At 37.3% G+C, this 22,802-nt stretch overlaps 1 long non-coding RNA gene across 1 annotated transcript; it reads left to right on the forward strand.

Moving 5' to 3' along the window:
• The first annotated feature begins 2,381 nt into the window (after positions 1 to 2,381).
• LOC112666096 (uncharacterized) lies at positions 2,382 to 8,349 on the forward strand. Its single transcript, XR_003140732.3, has 3 exons — positions 2,382 to 2,532; positions 5,790 to 5,964; positions 6,098 to 8,349. It is a non-coding gene; the product is annotated as an uncharacterized LOC112666096 (long non-coding RNA).
• Positions 8,350 to 22,802: the final 14,453 nt, after the last annotated feature.

Raw genomic sequence — 22,802 nt, forward strand, 5'->3', positions numbered from 1 at the left:
CCTGGGTGGCTCAGTGGTTTAGCACCTGCCTCCCACCCAGGGCATGATCCTGGAGACCTGGGATCGAGTCCCATAGTCCCATATCTGGCTCTCTGCATGGAGCCTGCTTCTCCCTCTGCCTGTGTCTCTGCCTCTCTCTCTCTCTCTCATGAATGAAAAAAAAAAAAAAAAAAAGGCAGAAGCTAGGGTCGCCTGGTGGCGCAGTTGGTTAGGATCTGACTCTTGATACTGGCTCAGGTCAAGATCTCCGGGTTGTGGAAATGAGTCCCACGTAGAGCTCCATGCCCAATGAGGAGTCTGCTTGAGATCCTCTCCCTCTGCTCTCCTTTCTCCTCCCCCCTCATACCTGTGTGTGTGCTCACGCAAGGATGCTCGCTCACTCTCCCTATAAAATAAATAAAATATATATATATATATTTTTTATTGGAGTTCAATTTGCCAACATATAGCATAACACCCAGTGCTCATCCTATCAAGTGCCCCCCTCAGTGCCCATCACCCAGTCACCCCCACCTCCCGCCCATAAATATATGTATTTTTAAAGGTCTTCTACTAGACTATAGTGGTTTAGTGACTGGAAGGCGAAAGGAAGAAGGCGATAGGAAAAGGCAGGATCCAGTAAAACTTATTTTGGGAGGGGCCATGGATTTGCACAATATCAAGAAATCTGAAAAATACTGAGATAGGAAAACAGTATTTCAGAGCACATACATGTTCAGGTGTTGAATTGTATGGGCCAAACGTTGTATAATGAACTCATCTAGAGTTAACTTCTCTGAGCCTTATTTCCTGGATCTGCAATAGTACTCCCTACCTCATAAGGCTGTTGTCAGGATTTAATGAGGTAATGCAGGCAAAGTGTTTGGAACTGTCCCTAGCTCAGTGAATGCTAGCTGTGGCTGCCAAGAGGATGGCACCATAAGAGACAGACAGGTGGGCACAGGTGGCAAATTGCCTTGATGAGGAAGGAGTCTCTTGTTCTGAGACAGGAAGGAAGAAGGATGGGGTGGAGGTAGGTAAGCTCCAGAGAAATGAGGGAATTCATGGAGCTACAGTTTTATGTTTAGGTATGTGGAACTTAAAAAGCTGTTTGAATTTTGAGAAAGGTTATTTAGATGTTAAAAAGAGAAAAACCGGGACAGCCCGGGTGCCTCAGCGGCTCAGCGGTTTAGCCTTCAGCCCAGGGCCTGATCCTGGAGACTCTGGATCAAGTCCCACGTCGGGCTCCCTGCATGGAGCCTGCTTCTCTCTCTGCCTGTGTCCCTGCCTTTCTGGGTCTCTCATGAATAAATGAATAAAATCTTTAAACAACAACAACAGGTCCAAGCAATCATTGTGTTTGAGCATTTGTATAGATTAAATGAAACATATTCCTTTAGCTATAATTTTGAAACTTTTTAAAAAAAGATTTTATTTATTTATTCATGAGAGACCCAGAGAGAGAGGCAGAGACACAGGCAGAGGGAGAAGCAGGCTCCATGCAGGGAGCCCGACGCGGGACTCGATCTCCAGACCTGGGATCATGACCTGAGCTAAAAGCATATGCTCAACCACTGAGCCTCCCAAGCATCCCTATAATTTTGAAACTTAAAAGCATCAGTCCCTAGCCTTGAGAAGTACTGCAATATAGAAGTCTATATCAGACTAGGATAAAGGAGGTAGGAAAATGTAACAGTTGGAGCTCTTTGGCTGTGAGCAAAAGAAAGGAACTCTGGTAAATTTCAGCAAAAATAAAAAAGTCTGGAGTAGCTCACAGGATTTAAATGAAAGTTGAAGAACCATGTCTCAGAGAGCAAAGGCCCAAAGGCTGCTCGAGGGTCCAATGGAACAAAAGCTGACAGCTTGTCTTTTTGGGACCTCAGGCCCTTCAGATGAGGCTTCACCTCTAAGCATTTGTCCTGTATGATTCCCTCAAGATTTAAATTCCTGGGAGAGAACAGGTCTGATTCGCTTGCCTCAGGGCACTTGGTAACAATTATATTGCTTTCTTTATTCTTTTTTTTTTTTAATTTATTTTTTATTGGTGTTCAATTTACTAACATACAGAATAACACCCAGTGCCCGTCACCCATTCACTCCATATTGCTTTCTTAATGTGTGACTTCAATCACCCTCATTCTCTCCTCCAGGAGGTTGGCTGGACCTCAAGAAGGATGGCTCCAGGAAAATAATCTAGTGTGCTGTTTTTCTTTTCTTTCTTTCCTCTTTCAAGGGATACTTTATGTGTTTGCTCTGTGCCAGGGGCTTGTTAATATAAAGAGATACAGTCAATACAGAGCAAAATGTGACAAGGACTCTGCTCCCCTGGTGGGTTGAACTGTGGGAGATCAGCATGAATTTAATGTTTAACTTAATGATTATGCAATGGCAAACCAAAGAAATGCTCTGAAAGAAATGACTGCCTCTTAGAGAGCAGAGAGCATTTAACAAGAGTCTGATCTGACTTGGGGGCTGAGGATAGACTTCCTACAGGAAGAGATGCCAGAACTGAGATATGAGGGATGAATGAAGAGCCTGGCAAACATGCAAGCAGTAAGTGCAAAGGGAACCTATGATACACCCTAATGGCAGCACAACTGGAAAACGGGACTTCTTTGCTTTTAGCATCTGACAAGTTTGACCCAAGTGCAGGTTTATAGGTGACTCCACCATTCCTATTTGTGATATTAGTATACTTCAATTAATAAAAGAAAATTTTAAATGTGGGTTTAATGAGATCACTTTTTTGAGGACACAAATGTTTGCATTTTTGTGTGTATATTAGCTGATGCATATCTAGAGGTTGAACATAAATTTTGCAGTAAAAATTAATTCAAATTTCATCAAGCTGTAGCTTTCTGTAATATTGATAATAAGGATCGTGTTATATAACTAACAAAGAAAAAAACAAATCAAGCTTAAGAATTTTACTTTAAGTGGACTATTCTCTGTGGAGAATAATTACATAAAATTTGCATAAATGGCAAGAGCCAAGATAGGTGTTTTCATAGCTGTGTGTGTAATCATTAATTAAATATGACACCTTAAAACTTGTCTACTAAATAGAATTAAATGTTGATCATAGACATAATTATTGCTTGAGCTTTAAAAATTCTAGCAATGCATTATTAACTGTAAGATAAAATAGTCATGAAAACCCAGATCAAATTTTGTAATTGTTCTTTAGAAGACTTTCTCATGCACAAATGTAGCCCAACCAAAATGAGTTTGCTCCTTGGTGAGTCAGAAATTGCATCAGGTTGAGTTGTCCCACAGAGAAAACTTTTATTTGCAGCTAATCAGGAAATCATGGGGAATAGCTTCCAAAGCTTTGACTCCCTGAGAGAGGGTGAATGGTTTCCTTTTGTTTAGGGTTAGGATGAGTATTTAGATAGGGATACCTAGTGATCCTTTGTAGAGATAAGTATAAGGTCACAGATGTGCCTTAAGGAAATATTCCTATCCATACATTGTATGCTATGTGAATGAGGCAAAGGCTCCTCCCTGGGAGATTTTAGTATTATAATGAGGTAAAGGCCACACCATGGTCCATCTACGCAGGTGCAATTTGGGTTTAGTTCAATATGTGTCGGTGGTCTGGGCCTGCTGGAATCTTGTCAGGACTGTTGCCATCACCTGGGGAGTACTTTGGGGTTTCATTGGCTAGAGTCTAGACATAAGCCAAAGAAAAGAATTTAAGGAAATGTGTAAGACAAAGGTTAGTGAGCACAAATAGGTAAGTGGTAAAGGCCAGGTCTTGGGAGTCTAGCTGGTGACACAAATACTTATTTCACATAATAGTTGATACACTTAAGTGTTTTTACTATTAGTACAAAGTTTTAATATCACATTGGGCCTTATTTTTAAATTAATAGCATTTGGGGAAAAAAACCTTTTGAGGTTTCATCACCACCATCTAGTTTTATTTTTTTTTTTTTTTCACCATCTAGTTTTAGAGCACTACCATCACTCCAAAAGCTCCCACCAAGATTCATATGCATATCTTTTGAAAAGACTGTAACTGAAAGAGACAGTACAGTTGACCATTGAACAACACAGGGATTAGGGGCACTGACCGTCCGTGGAGCTGAAAATTCACATATGAATTTTGACCCCCCTAAACTTAACTACTAATAGCCTACTTTTGACTGGAAGCCTTACAGATAACATAAACAGTTGATTAACACATATTTTGTATATTATGTGTATTATATACTATATTCTTACAATAAAGTAAGTTAGAGAAAAGAAAATGTTATTAAGAAAATTATAAGGAAGAGAAAATACACTTGCAGTACTAAACTATATTTATCAAAAAAAATCCACATAATAAGTGGACTCATGCAGTTCACAGTTCTGTGTTGTTCAAGGTTCAACTATAATTATATGTTAATGTTTGTCGTTGATTAGGTAAGCCAATCAATCTCAAAAATCCAATTTTACAAACAAATGACATTCAATCCACACTCCCTCCTCCACCCCAGGCAACCACTGATCTATTTCTTGTCTCTATAGAGAAGCTTTTTTTTTTTTATTTTAAAGATTTTATTTATTCATTCATGAGAGACACACAGAGAGAGAGGCAGAGATATACACAGAGGGAGAAGCAGGCTCCCTGCAGGGAGTCCCGATGTGGGACTCGATCTGGAAACTCCAAGATCACGCCCCTAGCTGAAAGCAGAAGCTTAACCGCTGAGCCACCCAGGCGTCCCTCTATAGAGAAGCTTTTGACCTGATTAAATTCAATTGAGCCAGAGAAAAATGTGGGAGAAATTGCAAATAATGTGGTTCAACATGGAAGCTCTTGGGTGACTCAGTCAATTAAGTGTCTGCCTTGGGCTCAGGTCATGATCCTGAGGTCCTGGGATCGAGCTCCAAGTTGGGCTCCCATCTGGGAGTCTGCTTCTCCCACTCCCTCTGCTGCTCCCTCTGTTTGTGCTCTCTCTCAAATAAATAAATAAATAAGTAAAATCTTTAAAAGATGTGGTTCAACATGTAGTTCATGGCACATAGTAGATGCTCAATAAACAGAATCTTTTGTACATACAATATATAAATGCTGAATATATTGTAGTTACTTTTTAATATTTCTTTCCTTGTACCAGTGTGCAAAATACTACTACATCTACGAATTGAAAAGGAGAGTAATATAATCCAATTCTACCCATCCTGATGCTTTATTCACAACTTCTTAAATAACATTTCCATTCTCAATAATAGCCCTCCATAACTGTCACCTTATTTACTGTCCTTTCTTAGAGGTACAAATAACATCAGCTTAGAATGTAGTAAAGCCCTGAGGTTATCTCTCTTAGTCTATTTGGGTTTAATGTTATTGCAACAACAAACAAAAGTAGTTTCATTTTATCATATAAAATGTCCTTATTTCTCTTTTCTTGATAAATTTTTCTTTTCTGAGTGTAAGAATTTAATGCCTTTTATTTCTGAGACTGGCTTTTTGGGACCGATTGGCTTGCTGATTCAAGAATAAGTATTTTAGGGGATCCCTGGGTGGCTCAGCGGTTTGGATCCTGCCCGGGGCGTGATCCTGGAGTCCCGGGATCGAGTTCCACATCAGGCTCCCTGAATGGGACCTGCTTCTCCCTCTGCCTGTGTCTCTGCCTCTCTCTCTCTCTCTCTCTGTGTCTCTCATGAATATTATCTGAAAGGAATTAACTATGGAAATAGGAAAACCATATCTTGAACTCCAAATGTTCTCTGCTTACAGATTAAAAAGCATTGACGAAGCATAGACATTTATCTAGGACACTAACTTATTATTATATTTTAAATCCATCCTAATTGTAAAGGAATGATAATTTGACAATGAAGAATATTCAAGGGAAGAGAGCACATTTTGTGCTTAAACCCAAAGGAACTTCTTGGGCTTTTCTTCCTATGGGCGGAAGGAAGCGGGCGTGACAAGAGAGAACAAGCAAGTGAGGAAACGGATGGAAACAATCAAGCCCTAGGATCTATCCCTGTGTAAGCAAACTTGACTTCTTTTCTTAGATATTAAGCCAATAATTTCCCTTGCACTTGAGCTAATTTGGTTGGAATTGTGTTACATGCAACCAAACCGTCCTGACATAGTTATGTTCTATTTTTCTTTTTTTAGGAGAAGTTGATTTTATGAAAATTTCAAGCACACAAAGGGACATGTGTAATAGATACATTAAGTGAACATCAAGATATTCACACAAGAAGCAGAGCTTCACAAAGACCACTGGAGTCTCTGGTGTGCTGCTTCCTGGGCTCATCCCTCTCCTAGCCACAAAAAGACCCACTGTTTTTTTATTTTAATTATCTATTTTACTTTTTGTTTTTCACTGTAGCTTCACTTATATGTAGATATTTGTTGTGGGCTGAATTCTGTTCCCCCAAAATTTGTATGTTGAAGTCCTAACCCCTAGTATACCAGCAACCCTCAGTTTGTTTCCTGTAGTTAAGAGTCTCTTATGGTTTGCCATCCTTTCTGTTTTTTTTTTTTTTTTTACCCTTTCTGTTTTTATCTTATTCTTCCTTCCCTTCCTCTATGTTCATCTGTTTTGTTTCTTAAATTCTCTATATAAGTGAAATCATATGATATTTGTCTGTCTCTGACTAACTTATTTCACTAGGCATAATAATGTGGTTCCATCCACATTATTGCAAATGACAAGATTTCATTCTTTTTGTTGGCTGAGTAATATTCCATTATATATATATATGTGTGTGTGTGTGTGCCATGTATATATATATTAATATATATATGCCACATCTTCTTTATCCATTAATCCATATATATATGCCACATCTTCTTTATCCATTAATCTGTCAATGGACATAGGATCTCTTTCTATAATTTGATTATTGTGGACATTGCTATATTTTACTCCCTTCTATATTAGATTCTGTATTTTCCTTCTTATATTGGGTTATCTTTTCCTCATTCACATATTCTTACATATATTCTGAATACTAATCCTTTGTTGCTTACATGGATTGCATATTTCTGCACATGAACTATCTATCAGTTTGTGAACTATCTTTTCACTTTCTTTATGATGTATTTTTTAACAGAAATTCTTAATCTTAATGCAGTAAAATATATGAATATATTCCTTTATTATTTGCTTATAATGTCTCTTAATTAAGAAAATTTGCCCTATCCCAGAAAGTTCCCATATTGTGTGTGTGTGTGTGTTTTCAATTAACTAGTTTATTAATTAATTTGTTTTTGTGTGTGTGTGTGTGTGTGTTTAATTTAAAGACAGTTTTTGGGAGTTGCCTAGGTGGCTCAGTCTGTTAAGTGTCTGACTCTTCACCTCAGCTCAGGTCTTGATCTCAAGGTCATGAGTTTGAGCCCTTCATTGGGCTCCAGGTTGGGCATGAAGCCTATCCAAAAATAAATAAATAAAAACAATTTCTCTTTTTTTAAGAGTAATTTTAGATTTACAGCAAAATTGAGAGGAAGGTAAAGAGACTTCCTACATGCACCTTTTCTTCACATATACATAGCCTCCTCCACTGTCACTATCCCCCATCAGAATAGTACATTTGTTATAATGAAAGAAGCTACACTAACATGTTATAATCACCCAAAGTCCATAGTTTACGTTAGAGTTCCCTGTTGGTGTTTACATTCTGTGAGTTCAGATGAATGTATAATGACAACCATCGTTATAACATACAGAGTAATTTTACTGCTTTTAAAATCCTCTGTATTCTACCTCTTCATCTCTCCTTGCCCTAAAATTGTGTTTCTCACATTACAGTCTTTAATCCCTCATTCTCATTAAAGTCTTTAATTGATTTTTTTGTTTGTGGGATGGGTTTGAGATCCTTCCTCCACTGCTCTAACAATGCCACTTCTCTCATATATTAACGCTCCATATGTGTGTTCAGCCTATTTGTTTTTTTCTTTCCCCCATCAGTATATTGGCTTCCTAATATTTTATTGTTGTAACTACTAAAGCTCTAAAATAAAATCTTGATTTCCAGTATGGCAAGTCTTTCCACTTTGCTTTTCATTTTGGGAGGTCTTTTCTCTCCCATATGTATATATATTCACTCCCTTCCATATATTTTAATATTAGCTTGTCAGGTTTCTTGGTAGGAATTGCACTGAATTTATAGGCCAGTTTAGGAAATTAGAAATCTTTATGATATAGAGGTTTTCCATCTGGGAATAGGGCACATCTCTTCATCTGAGTTACTTTTAAATTTCTTTCAAAAATTTTTACAATATTCTTTATAGAAGTCTTAAATATACTGGCTTGATTAATTTAAGAGCATCTCACAGTTTTTGACTTTGCAAATGGCATCTTTATAGTTGTTTTTGTGTCTGCAAATAGTGTTCTTTTAAAAACAATATTGAAGTTTATTACTCATCTGTTTATTATAAGTTGCACTTCATAACTTTATGAATTTCAGTAATTTATAGATTCTTTTGGCTTTTCTATGTAAACAATTATATCATTTTCAAATAAACACAATTTGGTTCTTTTGCTATCTAATCTCAATACCTTTTTCATCTCATCTGGTTAGGATCTCCGGTTTACTGCTAAATAGAAGTGATGATAGAGGATAGATCTGTTTTATTCTGCTTTAAATAAGAATGATCAAGATTGGGCAGCCGGGATGGCTCAGGGCCTGATCCTGGAGACTTGGGTTCCAGTCCCGCGTGGAGCTCCCTGCATGGGAGCCTGCTTCTCCCTCTGCCTGTGTCTCTGCCTCTCTCTCTCTTTCTTTCTCTGTGTCTCTCATGAATAAATAAAATCTTTAAAAAAAATGATCAAGATCTTGCCATTATGAAGGACATTTGTTATTGACATTTTGTTGTTATCCTTTTATAGGTTAAAAAAGCTCACTTTTATTCAGAAAGTATGTCTTAAATTTTATCAAACATTTTTTCTGAACCTACCAAGTTCTTGACTTTTTTTCTTTTAACCTCTAAATGGTATTTAGTACACTAGCAAATTATTCTAGTGTTAGACCAACCTTACATTTCTTGGATAAATCAAACTTGGTCATGATAATAATATATAATTTACTAATATTTTGTTCAGAATTCTTGTTTTGGTGTATAAGTTAATATAGTTGGCCCAGACCTTTTTTTTCCCCCTGAATATTCCTTGTTTTTGTTTTGATATCAGGTTATATTAAGTTTTTAAATAACCTGAGTATACATCTTCATTCTCTTTTATTTTTGGAGAGTTTGGAATAAGTTTGGAATTATTTATTAACTGGAAATTTTGATATATGTATCTTTATCTTATCTATAACTTTTAAAGTTAGGTGTAGAAACAGAAACATATGGGGACTGACATTTGCAAAGCTGAATAACAAATCAGGATTGAAATAATTAGTGTTAACAACTCAGCCTTCCTACGGTATTCACAACATGTAACTAAGAAGAGATAAAAAAGATAAAGCAATTACTAATTGTGAGAATCTTCTCTAAGTCTGATGCTTCCTTGGTGAGCATTTATGTCGACAGGAAAGATAAAAATGAAAAGCTTTGAACTTCCATTGAAAGAAATAGAATCCTTATTTACACAAGACAAATTGAAGCTGATTGCCACCTTTCCCCAGACATACATCTAGCTCTTCTCTTCTGCTATCAGATAGGAAAGATTGATGTGCACTGCCATTCCTTAGAATGTTGTGTTGCCATAGACACTGGCTAGTTCTCAAACCCCTTTTATTTCATACACTTCCTTCACAAAAGAGTGCTGATTGAGTTCAAACAAATTTATGTTGAAAAATAAAAGTATACATAGAAGGGAGACGAAATTAGAATCTGGCTAAGTTTCTTTCCTTCCTAAATCCCCACCTTCGGATTCTTTTCTTAGTTAATGGAAAGAGCAGCTTGCTTAATGGCATATACATACATTTCACTACTCCTTCTAAGCTCATTCAATAATTCTTGAAATAAATCTTGGCCAAAAAAAAGTAAAGGCTGCATAAAAATTGAGAAGTTTTGTCACGAATTTCTTCATTCTCCATTTGTTGCCCTGAGTGGCATTATTAATAGTTTCACTTTGCATTAATGTCGCATTTTAAAGGTTAAAACAACTGTTGTTAAATATTTCTTTGTCTATTCAATACCATCTAATTATATTGGAAAGACAGGCTTCATTCCTATTTTACAAGTGGGAGTAAGGCTCAGAATAGTCATGTATTTCCCAATGGGAATATTAAAGCACCAAAAACTTAGGGTATTACAATTATTGAGAACTTGGTTATGCTTCCTTCATTGATAATTACTCCTTGCCTTAGGAAAAGGAAAAAAGTTAGATCCTTGGAGAGCAAAGACATTTTTATGCTACTGAGAATAATTTTTTTCTCTTGACTACAGAAGAAAAATGAGAAAACCATCATGAAACTGCCTGTCTTTGCCAGTGGTGATGAGATTGAATCTACTCTTATATGGCACTATCATTTGAAACAATTGTAATTTGTTGGGTTAATTTAAATATGGCCTGTTATGGGCTGAACTGTGTTCCCCTTAAATTCATATGTTGAAGCCCTAACCCCCAGTACTTCAGAATGTGACTATATTTGGAGATAGGGCTTTTAAAGAGGTAAATAAATTAAAATGAGGCTGTGAGGTTGGTCCCTAATCCAATGTGATTGGTGTCCTTATAAGAAGGGGAAATTCGGACACAGAGACACAGCAGGGATGTGTACGAACAGGGAGAAAAGACCATGTGAGGACACAGTGAGAAGACACCATCTGCAAGCCAAGGAGAGAGGTCTGAGGAGAAATCAAATGAGCCAACACCTTGATCTTGGGTTTCTAGCCTCCAGAACTGTGAGAAAAGTAATTCCTATTGTTTAAGCCACCCAGCGTGTGGTATTTTGTTTTAGCAGCCCTAGCAAACTATTACATTGGCCTAAAAAACATTAGATCTGAGGAGGGGAAAGGATCATTTATCAATGAGAAGCATCCCAGGGCTCCTTTAGTTACTCAAGTCACAAATTAGGGCTTTTCAAAAGGAGCCTTCCCATAAACTAGAAAACAAAGATTGGCATTTAACTATAAATACTCTAAGAATCATTTCACGAATAGCATCCTCTATTTTGGAAAAATGGTTCCAAATGAACTGCTCATTACCCAACACTTGACTGAACTACATTATGCAAAATGCATGGCAAGGATTCAGCAGCATTTGCAAGTTAACAATAAGCTATAAACAGCTCTATATTCTTCTTCTGGGCCTTTCTCCAGAAGGAATTATTTAATTTGGAATTAATTTTTGTATTCAAATAAGTATTTAATAAAGTGGGTTTTTTTTGAAATAGTACATTTGTAGGAAAACTATATTTTAGGTGCTATCTTTAAAAAATAGTTTATTGAGGTGAAATTCACATAATATAAAATTAAGCAGTGTAAAATAAACAATTCTTTTTTTTTTTCAAAGATTTTATTTATTTATTCACGAGAGACGCAAAGAGTGAGAGGCAGAGACACAGGCAGAGGGAAAAGCAGGCTCCATGCAGGGAGCCCAATGTGGGACTCAATCCCTGGACCCCAGGATCATGCCCTGGGCCAAAGGTAAACGCTCAACCACTGAGCCACCCAGGTATCCCTAAAGTAAATGATTCAATGGTATTAATTATAGTCATAATGCTGTACAACCTCTACTTCTCCATAGTTAAAAACATTTCTGTCACTCCATAGTAAAACTCTAACCATTAAAGAATTTCTTCCCATTGCCATCTTTCCCCAGCTCCTAGCAACCACCAGTCTGTGTTCTGTCTCCATGGATTTATTCATTCTGGATATTTCACATAATGGAATTAGACAACATTTGTCTTTTGTGCCTCCCTTCTTTCACTTAGCATAATGTTTTAAAGGTTCTTTCATGTTGCAGAATATGCCAGTAATGGATTCCTTTTTATGACTGAATAATATTCCATTGTATATAAATACCACATTTGGTTTATTCATTCATTTGTTGATAGACATTTGGATTGTTTTTACCTTTGACTACTGTGGATAGTGCTGCTATAAACCTGTTTTATACGTACTTGTTTGAGTAGCTGTTTTCAATTCTTCTATGTGTAGACCTTGGAGTGTAATTACTGGGTCATATGGTAATTCTATGTTTTAACTTTTTGAAGAGCCATCAAACTGTTTTACACAGTGGCTGCACCATTTTACGTTTCCACCAGCACTGTATGAGGGTTCTAATTTCTCCATATCCTCTCAAACTCCCTTTTAAAAAACTTATAGGGATGCCCGGTGGCTCAGCAGTTAAGTGCCTGCCTTCAGCCAGGGCGTAATCCTGGAGTCCTGGGATCGAGTCCCACATCAGGCTTCCTGCATGGAGCCTGCTTCTCCCTCTGCCTGTGTCTCTGCCTCTCTCTGTGTGTCTCTCATGAATAAATAAAATCTTTAAAAATTTTTTTTTAAATTATAGCTTTTGCTGTTTACCGTTTTCTTAAAAAATTATAGTTATTACAGTGGGTGTGGAGTAATATCTCTGTGTGGTTTTTATCTGCATTCACTTAATGACTACTGATGTTTAGCATCGTTTCAGATGCCTGTTGGTCATTTGTAGGTTTTCTTTGGAGAAGTGTCTATTCAATCTTTTGCCCATTTTTTTTTTCTTTTGCCCATTTTTAAATTGGGTTATCTGTTTTTGAGCTTGTAAGAGTTTTTTTTTTTAATATATTCTGGTTATTTAAAAAATAAATAAATAAATAAATAAATAAAAATATATTCTGGTTATTTAATCCTAATCATATATAGATTTGCAATTATTTAATTCCATTCTATAGGTCATCTTCTCATTTTTAAAATAACATCCTTTGGAGTACAAAATTTTTTTAATTTTAAGTTTTTATTTATTTATACATGAGAGACACAGAGAGAGAGGCAAAGACACAGGCAGAGGGAGAAGCAGGCTCTATGCAGGGAGCCCAATGTGAGACTCGATCCTGGGTCTCCAGGACCACACCCTGGGCTGAAGGCAGGTGCTAAACTGCTGAGTCACCCAGGCTGCCCCCAAATTTTTTAATTTTGATGAAATTCCAGTAATCTATTTTTTTCATTTCTTCTTTGTGCTTTTCATCATCCTATCTAAGAATCCATTGCTAAATTCAAGGTCATAATTATTTTTTTAATATTTTATTAATATTTCATGAGAGATGCACAGAGAAAGGCAGAGAGATAGGCAGAAGGAGAAGCAGGCTCCCTGTGGGGAGCCGGATACAGGACTCAATCTCAGGACCCTGGGATCATGACCTGAGCCAAAGGCAGACACTCAACCACTGAGCCACCCAAGCACCCCAAGGTCATAATTATTTACTTCTATATTTTCTTCCAAGAATTTTATGGGTTTATTCCTTATATTTAGGTTGTTGCTCTATTTTGAGTTGATTTTTCTATATGGAGTGAGGTAGAAGTCCAACTTCATTCTTTTGCAGATAGAAAGGCAGTTGTCCTGGTACCATTTGTTAGAAAGTTTTCCTTCCCCATTAAATGGACTTGACACCCTTGTCAAAAATTAATTTCCTATCTGGACTCTTATTTATATCCCATTGGTCTGTATGTCTATCTTTATGACAGAATCACACTTTTTTGGTTAGTGTAGCTTTATAATAAGTTTTGAAATTGGGAAATGAGTCCTCCAATGTTTTTCTCCTTTTTCAAGATTGTTTTGGCTATGCAGAGCCCCCTGCAATTCCATATGAATTAGAGGATAGGTCTTTCCATTTCTACAAAAATGGCTGTTGAAATTTTGATAGGGATTGTGTTGCAGTTGAAGATTGCTTTGGGTTATTGACATCTTAACAATGTTGAGTCTTCCAATCTGTGTACATGGAATGTGTTTCCACTTTTTTAGGTCTTCTTTAACTTCTTTTAGCCATGTTTTATAGTTTCAGTGTGCAAATCTTTCACTTTCTGGTTAAAATTATTCCTAAGTATTTTATTCTTTTTTTTTTTTATTTTATTTACTTATGATAGTCATACAGAGAGAGAGAGAGAGGCAGAGACATAGGCAGAGGGAGAAGCAGGCTCCATGCACCGGGAGCCCGATGTGGGATTTGATCCCGGGTCTCGAGGATCGCGCCCTGGGCCAAAGGCAGGAGCCAAACCGCTGCGCCACCCAGGGATCCCGTATTTTATTCTTTTGGATGCTATTGTAACATAATTGGTTTTTTAAAAAAGATTTTATTTATTTATTCATGAGAGACACAGAGACAGAGAGGCAAAGACATAGGCAGAGAGAGAAGTAGGCTCTATGCAGGAAGCCCAATGCGGGACTTCATCCCAGGACTCCAGGATCTCACCCTGGGCGGAAGGCAGGCCCTCAACTGCTGAGCCACCCAGGCGTCTCTAACATAATTGTTTTTTAAATTTTCTTTTCAGATTCTTTGCTGGTATATAGAAATACAACTGATTCTTGTCTGTTGATCTTGTCCTCTACAATTTTGCTGAATCATTATTAGAATCACTATTAGTTTAAACAGTTTTTTGGTGGATTCTTAGAATTTTCTATATATAGAATCATATCATTTGTGAATAAATAGCTTTACTTCTTCCTTTATAATTTCAATGCCTTTTATTTCTTTTTCTTGTCTAGTTACTTGGCTAGAACTTCCAGTAAAATGTTAAATAGCATTGGTAAAATTGGCATCTTTGTCTTGTTCCTGATTTTGGGGAAAAAGCTTTTGGTCTTTCATCATTGAGTATGATGTTAGCTGCTGTTCATGCAATCCCTTTATCGTGTATTTTGTATTCCTAGTTTCCTAGTTCCTAGTTTCCTGATTGTTTTTATCATGAAAAAGTATTGAATTTTGTCAAATAATTTTTCTCTTTTCTGTATTCAGATGATCATGTATTCTTTTCCCTCTATTAATGTGTCGTACTATATTAATTTATTTTCTTATGTTTAAAGACTTGCATTCCTGGGATAAATTCCTCTTGGTTATAGTGCATAATCCTTTAGATATGCTGTTGGATTTGGTTTGTATCTTTATTCAAAAGAATATTGACCTGTGGCTTTCTGTTCTTGTGATGTCTTTCTTTCCTTCTCTCTTTCTTTCTTTCTTTTTTTTTTTTATTTTTTTTATTTTTTTTTAATATTTATTTTATTTATTTATGATAGAGAGAGAGAGGCAGAGGAGGAGGGAGAAGCAGGCTCCAGGCCGGGAGCCCGACGCAGGACTCGATCCCGGGACTCCAGGATTGCGCCCTGGGCCAAAGGCAGGCGCCAAACCGCTGAGCCACCCAGGGATCCCATCTTTCTTTCTTTCTTTCTTTCTTTCTTTTTCTTTCTTTCTTTCCTTCTCTCTTTCTTTCTTTCTTTCTCTTTCTTTCTTTCTTTCTTTCTTTCTTTCTTTCTTTCTTTCTTTCTTTCTTTCTCTCTTTCATTTCACTTTGGTATCACAGTGATGCTGGCCTCAGAGAAAGATTTGGGACAGCTCTTGCTCTTCTAATTTTTTAAAGAGTTTGAGAAGGATTAATGTTAGTTCTTCTTTAAATGTTTTGTTGAGGGATCCCTGGGTGGCACAACGGTTTAGCGCCTGCCTTTGGCCCAGGCCCAGGGTGCTATCCTGGAGACCCGGGATTGAATCCCATGTTGGGCTCCCGGTGCATGGAGCCTGCTTCTCCCTCTGCCTATGTCTCTGCCTCTCTCTCTCTCTCTCTCTGTGACTATCATAAATAAATAAAAATTAAAAAATAAATAAATGTTTTGTTGAGGGCACCTGGGTGACTCAGTGGTTGAGCATCTGCCTTTAGTTTAGGTGGTGATCCTGGGGTCCTGGGACTGAGTCCCACATTGGGCTCCCCGTGGGCAGCCTGCTTCTGCCTCTGCCTATGTTTCTGCCTCTCTCTGTGTGTCTCTCATGAATAAAAAATTAAAGTCTTTTAAAAAATGTTTTGTTGAATTCACCCATGAAGGCATCTGGTCCTGAACTGTTTCTTTTTCGGTACAGAGGTTTTTGATTATTCATTCATTCTCTTCACCTCTTACAGGTTTGTTGAAGTTTTCTATCTCTTCTTGTGTATTTCTAGGAATTTGTCCATTTCACATAGGTTTGTTTGTTCACAGACAGTTGTTCATAATATTCTCTTATAATCCTTTTTTTCCTATAAGCTCAGTAGTAATGTCCCCATTTTCATTTCTGATTTAGTTATTTGCATCTTCTATCTTTTTGTCTTTGTCAGTCTAGCTACAGTCTGTCAATTTTGTTGATCTTTTCAAAGAACCAACTTTTGTTGATTCTATTTTTTAAATTCTCTATTTCATTTATTTCTCCTCTAACCTTTATTATTTCCTTTTTTATGCTTGCTTTAGGTTTGGTTTTCTCTTTTTATGATTTCTTAAGGTGTAAAGTTAGATTATGACTTGACATCTTTCCTCTCTTTTAATATAGGCATTTACTGCTATAAAATTTCCTTCTGCTCACTACCTTGACTACATTCCATAAGTATCTTGTATTTTCATTTTCATTGGTCTCAAGTATTTTCTAATTTCCATTTTGATTTCATCTTTGACCCATTGGCTGTATAATAGTATATTTCTACATATTTGTGAATTTTCAGTTTTCATTGTTTTTGATTTCTTGCTTCATTCCATTGAGGTCAGAAAAGATACTTTGTATGATTTTAATACTGTTTATTGAGTTTTGTTTTGTAGTCTAACAGGTGATCTATTCTGGAGAATGTTCCAAAAGTACTCAAGAAGAATGTGTATTCTGACATTGTTGGAATGTTCTGTGTATGTCTATTAAGTTTAGTTGATTTGCAGTTTTTGTCTAGTAAGTCCAAAACCTATGCTTCCTCAGGGATGGTTTCTGTGAATGTATTTATTTTTTCCTTTAAATGGACCCTTCTTAAAAATAAATAAATAAATAAATAAATAAATAAATGGACCCTTCTTGGGGATCCCTGGGTGGCTCAGTGGTTTAGTGCTTGCCTTTGGCCCGGGGTGTGATCCTGGAGACCAGGGATCGAGTCCCACATCGGGCTCCCTGCATGGAGCCTGCTTCTCTCTCTCTCTGTCTCATGAATAAATAAATAAAATCTTTAAATAAATAAATAAATAAATGGACCCTTCTTTCCTGTTTTTTTTTTCTTTTGTATGCCTTGTGGGTTTTTTGTTGAAAGCTGAACATTTGAAAGTTATAATATGATAACTCTAGAAATCAGATTCCCCCCACTCCCCAGATTCTTGATTGTTGAAGGCTGCCATCATCTGTTTGTTTACTGATTTTTCCAAAGTATTTTTACAAAGATATTACTTGTTGTACATGCTGACCAAAGTCTATTCCTTTAGCTTATGTTCATCCAGTGACAGAGATTTCCTTGAATGGGAGAAAAAGTGAGAAGAAGATGAAAGAAAGAAAAGAAAGAAAAGAAAGAAAAGAAAAGAAAAGAAAAAAAAAGAAAAGAAAAGAAAAGAAAAGAAAAAAAAGACAATAATTTGCTAATAAGATCTGCTTTGCTTCCTCCAGAGCCAAGTACCCAGATCCCACACTGCGAATATGCGCTGCCATCTTCAGAACCAACAATGAGCCAGGGAAGGAGGGGGCAGGAGCAAATAAAAACAACACAAGGTTTTCCACTGTTTTTAAGTTGATTTTTTTCTTGATTCAGTGTTTGCTTGGTTGCTATAAACTGTTGACTGTTTTTTCAGAGTTCTGACAAAGTTGGTTCTAAGAGATTCTGCTTATTTTTTGATGTTTCCATGAAGAGACTGATATTTGGAGTTGTCAACTCTGCCATTTTGCTGATGTCACTCCATGAAAAATATGTTCTAATGAACTTCCTAGCAAAGCCATGTAACTAACACTTAGGTCGAAATCTCCACAACATTTGGATCGTTTTCATATCCCTACCATAGTTCTTCCTTCTTTCTTCTTTGTCACTCATATCTCTTACTCACCTACTTTGATATACAAATCATAATGATATTAAAATAATTAAAATAATAGGTAACACTTAGTGACCATTTGCTATGCACCAGGTCCTGGGCTAAGTGCTTTACATGACTAATCTCATTCAATCCACTTAATAATTCCACTATAAGGACATTTATAATCTCTATTCCATAGGTGAGTAAAAAGAGATTCAGAGAGTTTGAGGAAATTGTCTAGAGCCAGCCAGTAGCAAATATGGGATTTAAACCAATTCTATCTGATAACAGAGCCTGTGTCTTTATTTAGGTTTAGACTTTCTTCTTGGGCCCCTGTGACTCCTTAGTCCTCATTTCTTGTTAATTCTCCCTAGGCAATATTTTTCCTGTTGAACATTTACCACTTTTATTTTTATCATTCTGGTTTCCAGGCCAAGGAAAGGGCCAGACTTGGGAGAGAATGGGGTACCTCCTGAATGTAGCATCCATCCACTTGTTCTTTTGGCTTTTCAATAAAGCCTCATGTTTGTTTGGCTTTGATTTTTTTTTCCTCTGCTCTCTTCATGTCTCTTCTTTTCCACACGTTCTGGATAAGTATTCTTCCAGCTAACTTGAACCAGGGAAATTTTAAGGGAGGCTGAGCAGTATCCTTGGGGGCAACTCTGGAACTCAGTGTCTAGAAATTTCAGTCCTAGTGATCTACCCTACAGGAAAATTCATGAAAAAAATATTTTATCTCAAGATATTTTATTTTTTGTTCTTCTAACCACACAGTCTGCTTATTTCTCTTGAGGCAAATTAATCTCCTCAGGGAAGGCCAAAAACATAAATAACAGGTTTGGTAGTATTGGATTTTTTTTTTCTTTCAAAATAGCTGACTTAGAATATAGTTTCCAAAGTTTTAGTTTATCTAGAAGTTATAAGACATTTTGGCAGGAGTATCCATGCCAGAGGTTTGGAAATATCTTAGGATGTTGCCACTTACTATACACCATCGCTGAACTTTTAGAAATACCTGAGGAACCAAAGGGAAGGGAAAGGCTCTGATCTTGGCTCATTTTTTAAAGATTTATACTTTTCTTTCTTAATGCTGCCTCTTAGAGTCATCTGGAGCTGGCATTTGATATGCTTCTAATAGATATTTATCAAGCACTGCAGGGTAATGGGGACTCAGTGGTGCACAAGAGAGGCTTGGTGCCTTCTCTGGAGGAACAGACAGTCTGGTGGGAAGACATCTAATTAAACACAACCATACTATGACTCTAAAGTGTAAGAAGAACCTCAACAGTGGAAAGACATGCCATGAACCCCCTACTTGACTAGAGAAGCAAAAGGTGTCTTGCTTAGCATCTAGTTTAAACTCCCTGTGGGAAGTGGCCTACCTTTTGTTAGTAATTAAACCAGGACTAAAATTTTTGTTTTATGTCTTATTTCTCTCTCTCTTTTTTAAAGATTTTATTTATTTATTCACAAGAGACACACAAAGAGAAAAGAGAGAGAGAGAGAGAGAGAGAGGCAGAGACACAGGCAGAGGGGGAAGCAGGCTCCATGCAGGGAGCCCAACATGGGACTCAGTCCTGGGTCTCTAGGATCACACTCTGGGCTGAAGGCGGCACTAAACCCCTGAGCTACCCGGGCTGCCCTTATGTCTTATTTCTCAATTCAACATTAACACACATAAACAAAAAGACAAAAACAACTTATCTGCTATACTTTCTTTCTGATTTAGTTGGAAAACCTGATCTTGGCTTTTCATTTCTTTTTTACTCACATAGAAGTTAGTTTGATTGTTCAAAAACTAGAGAGAAGTGCTGGCAATTGTGTAGGCTATTCACCATGTAGGTTTCCCATGGTACTCTGCACATGCCAGCCACTGCTGGTCTGATCTGTGAACAGGACTCTCTTTCTTATGAGCCAAACCTGGGATGAAGTCTGGGGTGGTTGGATGATGCACAAATGCTTCTAGCAGGCCTTGAGTTGACTTCAACCCCACTTTTTTTTTTTTTTTTCTCAGACCAAGCTTAAGCCTGACACCTTCAGATTCACTTATCAACTCAGTCTGTCTCTAAACCACAACTGCCTGGCAAATTTTTATTGCTTAACTGTTGGTTGTGTGATGACAAAAAAACACCAAACATATTTTAGTTTTCAACATGCATTGGGGCCAAACCACATTGTAATTGGTGGTTCTTTGGATTTTTATTTCATGTGACATGAGTAGGGCAAGCAGAGACATCACTGATTTTGCATGCAAACAAAATAGCCATCAGCAGATCAGGGCTTGAGGGATCTCAAAAGAGCATCCTAGGAGGTCATCTGGAATCACACAATTTTAGAGTTGGAAGAAACCTTAAAAGGATCACCTAGTTCAACAAACACCCTTTTAACTCTTGAATTTCCTTTATTATGTAATTTTTCTTTTCTCTTCTTTCCTTTTTTCTTTCTTTCCTTTCTTCTTTCTTTCTTTCTTTCTTTCTTTCTTTCTTCTTTCTTTCTTTCTTTCTTTCTTTCTTTCTTTCTTAGAGAGAGAGTGAGGAGGACAAAGGCAGACGAAGAGGAAGAGAGAGAATCTTAAGTAGGCTTCGTACTCAGTGTGGAGCTGCATATGGGACTTGACCACATGACCCTGAGATCATGACCTGAGGTGAAATCATGAGTGCTTAACCGACTGAGTCACCTAAGTCCCCCTACTATGTATTTCTTGTATGGACATGCAGCTAGACTGATGTCCATCCTCAATTATCCACTGGAACTGCTCTCTGTTAGTTCACCAATGACTTTCTAGTGGCCCAAACACTGGTCCCCTCAGTCCTTATTTTACTCAATATCTTTTAGGTATTTATTATGGTTAATTACTTTGCAAGTCTTTGGCTTCTGGTACATTATTTGCTTCTAACTTTTCTCCTACATCTTTGATCAGTGATTTTGAGTCAGGGACAGTCTTTCCCTACAGGGGACATTTAAGAATGTTTGGAGACATTTTTTTGGTTGTCACAAGGGGCAGAGGGTGCTACTGGCATCTAATGGGTAGAGGCCAGAGATGCTAAACAAATGCATAAGACAGCTCCTTGTGACAAAGAGGCTTGAGGACTCCCAAGCCACATCACAGGATGCTGCTTGATCCAGAATGTGTTGCTCCTTTCAGAACCAGAGACCTGGCATTGTCTCCTAATGAAACCTTTGCAGTTGGAAAAGATATCAGAGTGGCCACATATACCTGTTCTTTATGTCACTCATTCATGCTGCCAAAGCCAAGACTTGATATGTCTATCTGCAGTTGGAAGAGAGATGGCTTGAGCTGAGTTGCCGGTCCTGTTGGCTTTTGCTGCCACTGCTGCTACTGCTGCACACCCCAACCCAGGCCTCAAAGGCTCCTCGAGGAAGGACATACTTTTTCTCTGACTTACATTTAGGAAGAAGTGTCTTTGCTGGACTGATAGATCCCAGGGTTATAACTCTCTAAATTCTCTTATACTGCCAGTCTACCACTTGGAAAGAAGGATGCATGGGTCAGAATCTGGTTTGGGCTCCCTCTTGGACCTACGTTGAAGGTTTCCTTCCACCTAGAATGGTCATCGGGCAATAACACCAGATGTCTATGTGGTCCCTTTCTTACGCGGAGACTGTGAATGAAAATGGATGGGCCCCCGAGTTTGGTATAATTCCCTCCTCAGCAGTTTTTTGCTCTGAGGGTTAATATGCTGGGAGAGAGGTGACCAAAATCTGTTTGCCTTTAGGGCTAGTATCCAGGGTTTGGTAAAAAAAAATACACTGTTCCATCATATTCTTCTTGATTAGACTATATCTTGTAAACTGAATCTTTTATTTATTGTAGATCTGAAGTGTAAAACCAATCTGTTGAAATTTATTTTCAGGGGTAGCACCCTTCAAAGCTAAACATAAGGTGTTTTGTTTTGTTTTATTTTTTTTTCCAGATCAAAGCACTAGAATATGTCAAGAAGGAAATTTCCTAAGCTCAGTAATGCCCACAGAAATAGTTATGCATGCAGTATTTTAGCTAGCATTGGTGCAATATAATTTTAAAATCAGATATATTGTACACCTGAAACTAATATCATAGTGTATGTTAACTAACTTGAATTTAAATTAAATAAAAACTTTTATTTATTTATTCATGAGAGACAGAGAAAGGTAGAGATACAGGCAGAGGGAGAAGCAGGCTCCATGCAGGGAGGCCAATGTGGGACTTGATCCCGGGACTCCAGGATCAGGCCCTGGGCTGAAGGTGGCACTAAACTGCTGAGCCACCTGGGCTGCCCTAAATAAAAACTTTTTAAAAAGATATAAAGGCAAAATGGAAATGATAAATACAGAAAATAGAATTCAGTAATTACAATTCACTAGTCTCCTAACCAGCTGTCTGCTTACTCATTTATTCATTCCTTAATAATTTATCAAGTATCTACTCTGAGCCAGTCACAGTGCTGGGTGCCTGAGATGGGGACAATTCCTATCTCTATGGAGTTTGGACTCTAGTAAGGATCGCATTCTAGTGCTATGTTAATTTTGAAGAAAATTCATAGCTTGAATATGCAACTATTTCAAATACCCAAGTCATAAAACTATGCCAAAATGCACGGGAGAGTCCAAAAGGAGAATTCACATTTTATATTTGGGAATGAATATACAGCATTTATGTCTCTAACTTCTACCTTTATCATAATGCTCATTTCCCCTAATTTCATTTATTTTTCTTTAAAATAAAATGGAGAAACTGGGAAAGGAAAGATTCTTCAAAAATTTGGATATGGATCCGTAACTCTTAATTTATTGTGAATAATTATTTCAAGGAATTATATTGGAGCTCTCCATGAAAAAAAGCAGCTTTTCCCAGGTCCTGAGAGACCATACTTGTGTTTAGGGTGTGTGTGTGAGTGTGTTTCTTGAGATAGATCAGGTTGGCTGTTAAATGCTCCATGTGGTTCAAAAAGAGATATCAGGAAG

This window comes from Canis lupus, chromosome 20 (assembly GCF_003254725.2).
Source record: "Canis lupus dingo isolate Sandy chromosome 20, ASM325472v2, whole genome shotgun sequence".
NCBI classification, from domain to species: domain Eukaryota; kingdom Metazoa; phylum Chordata; class Mammalia; order Carnivora; family Canidae; genus Canis; species Canis lupus.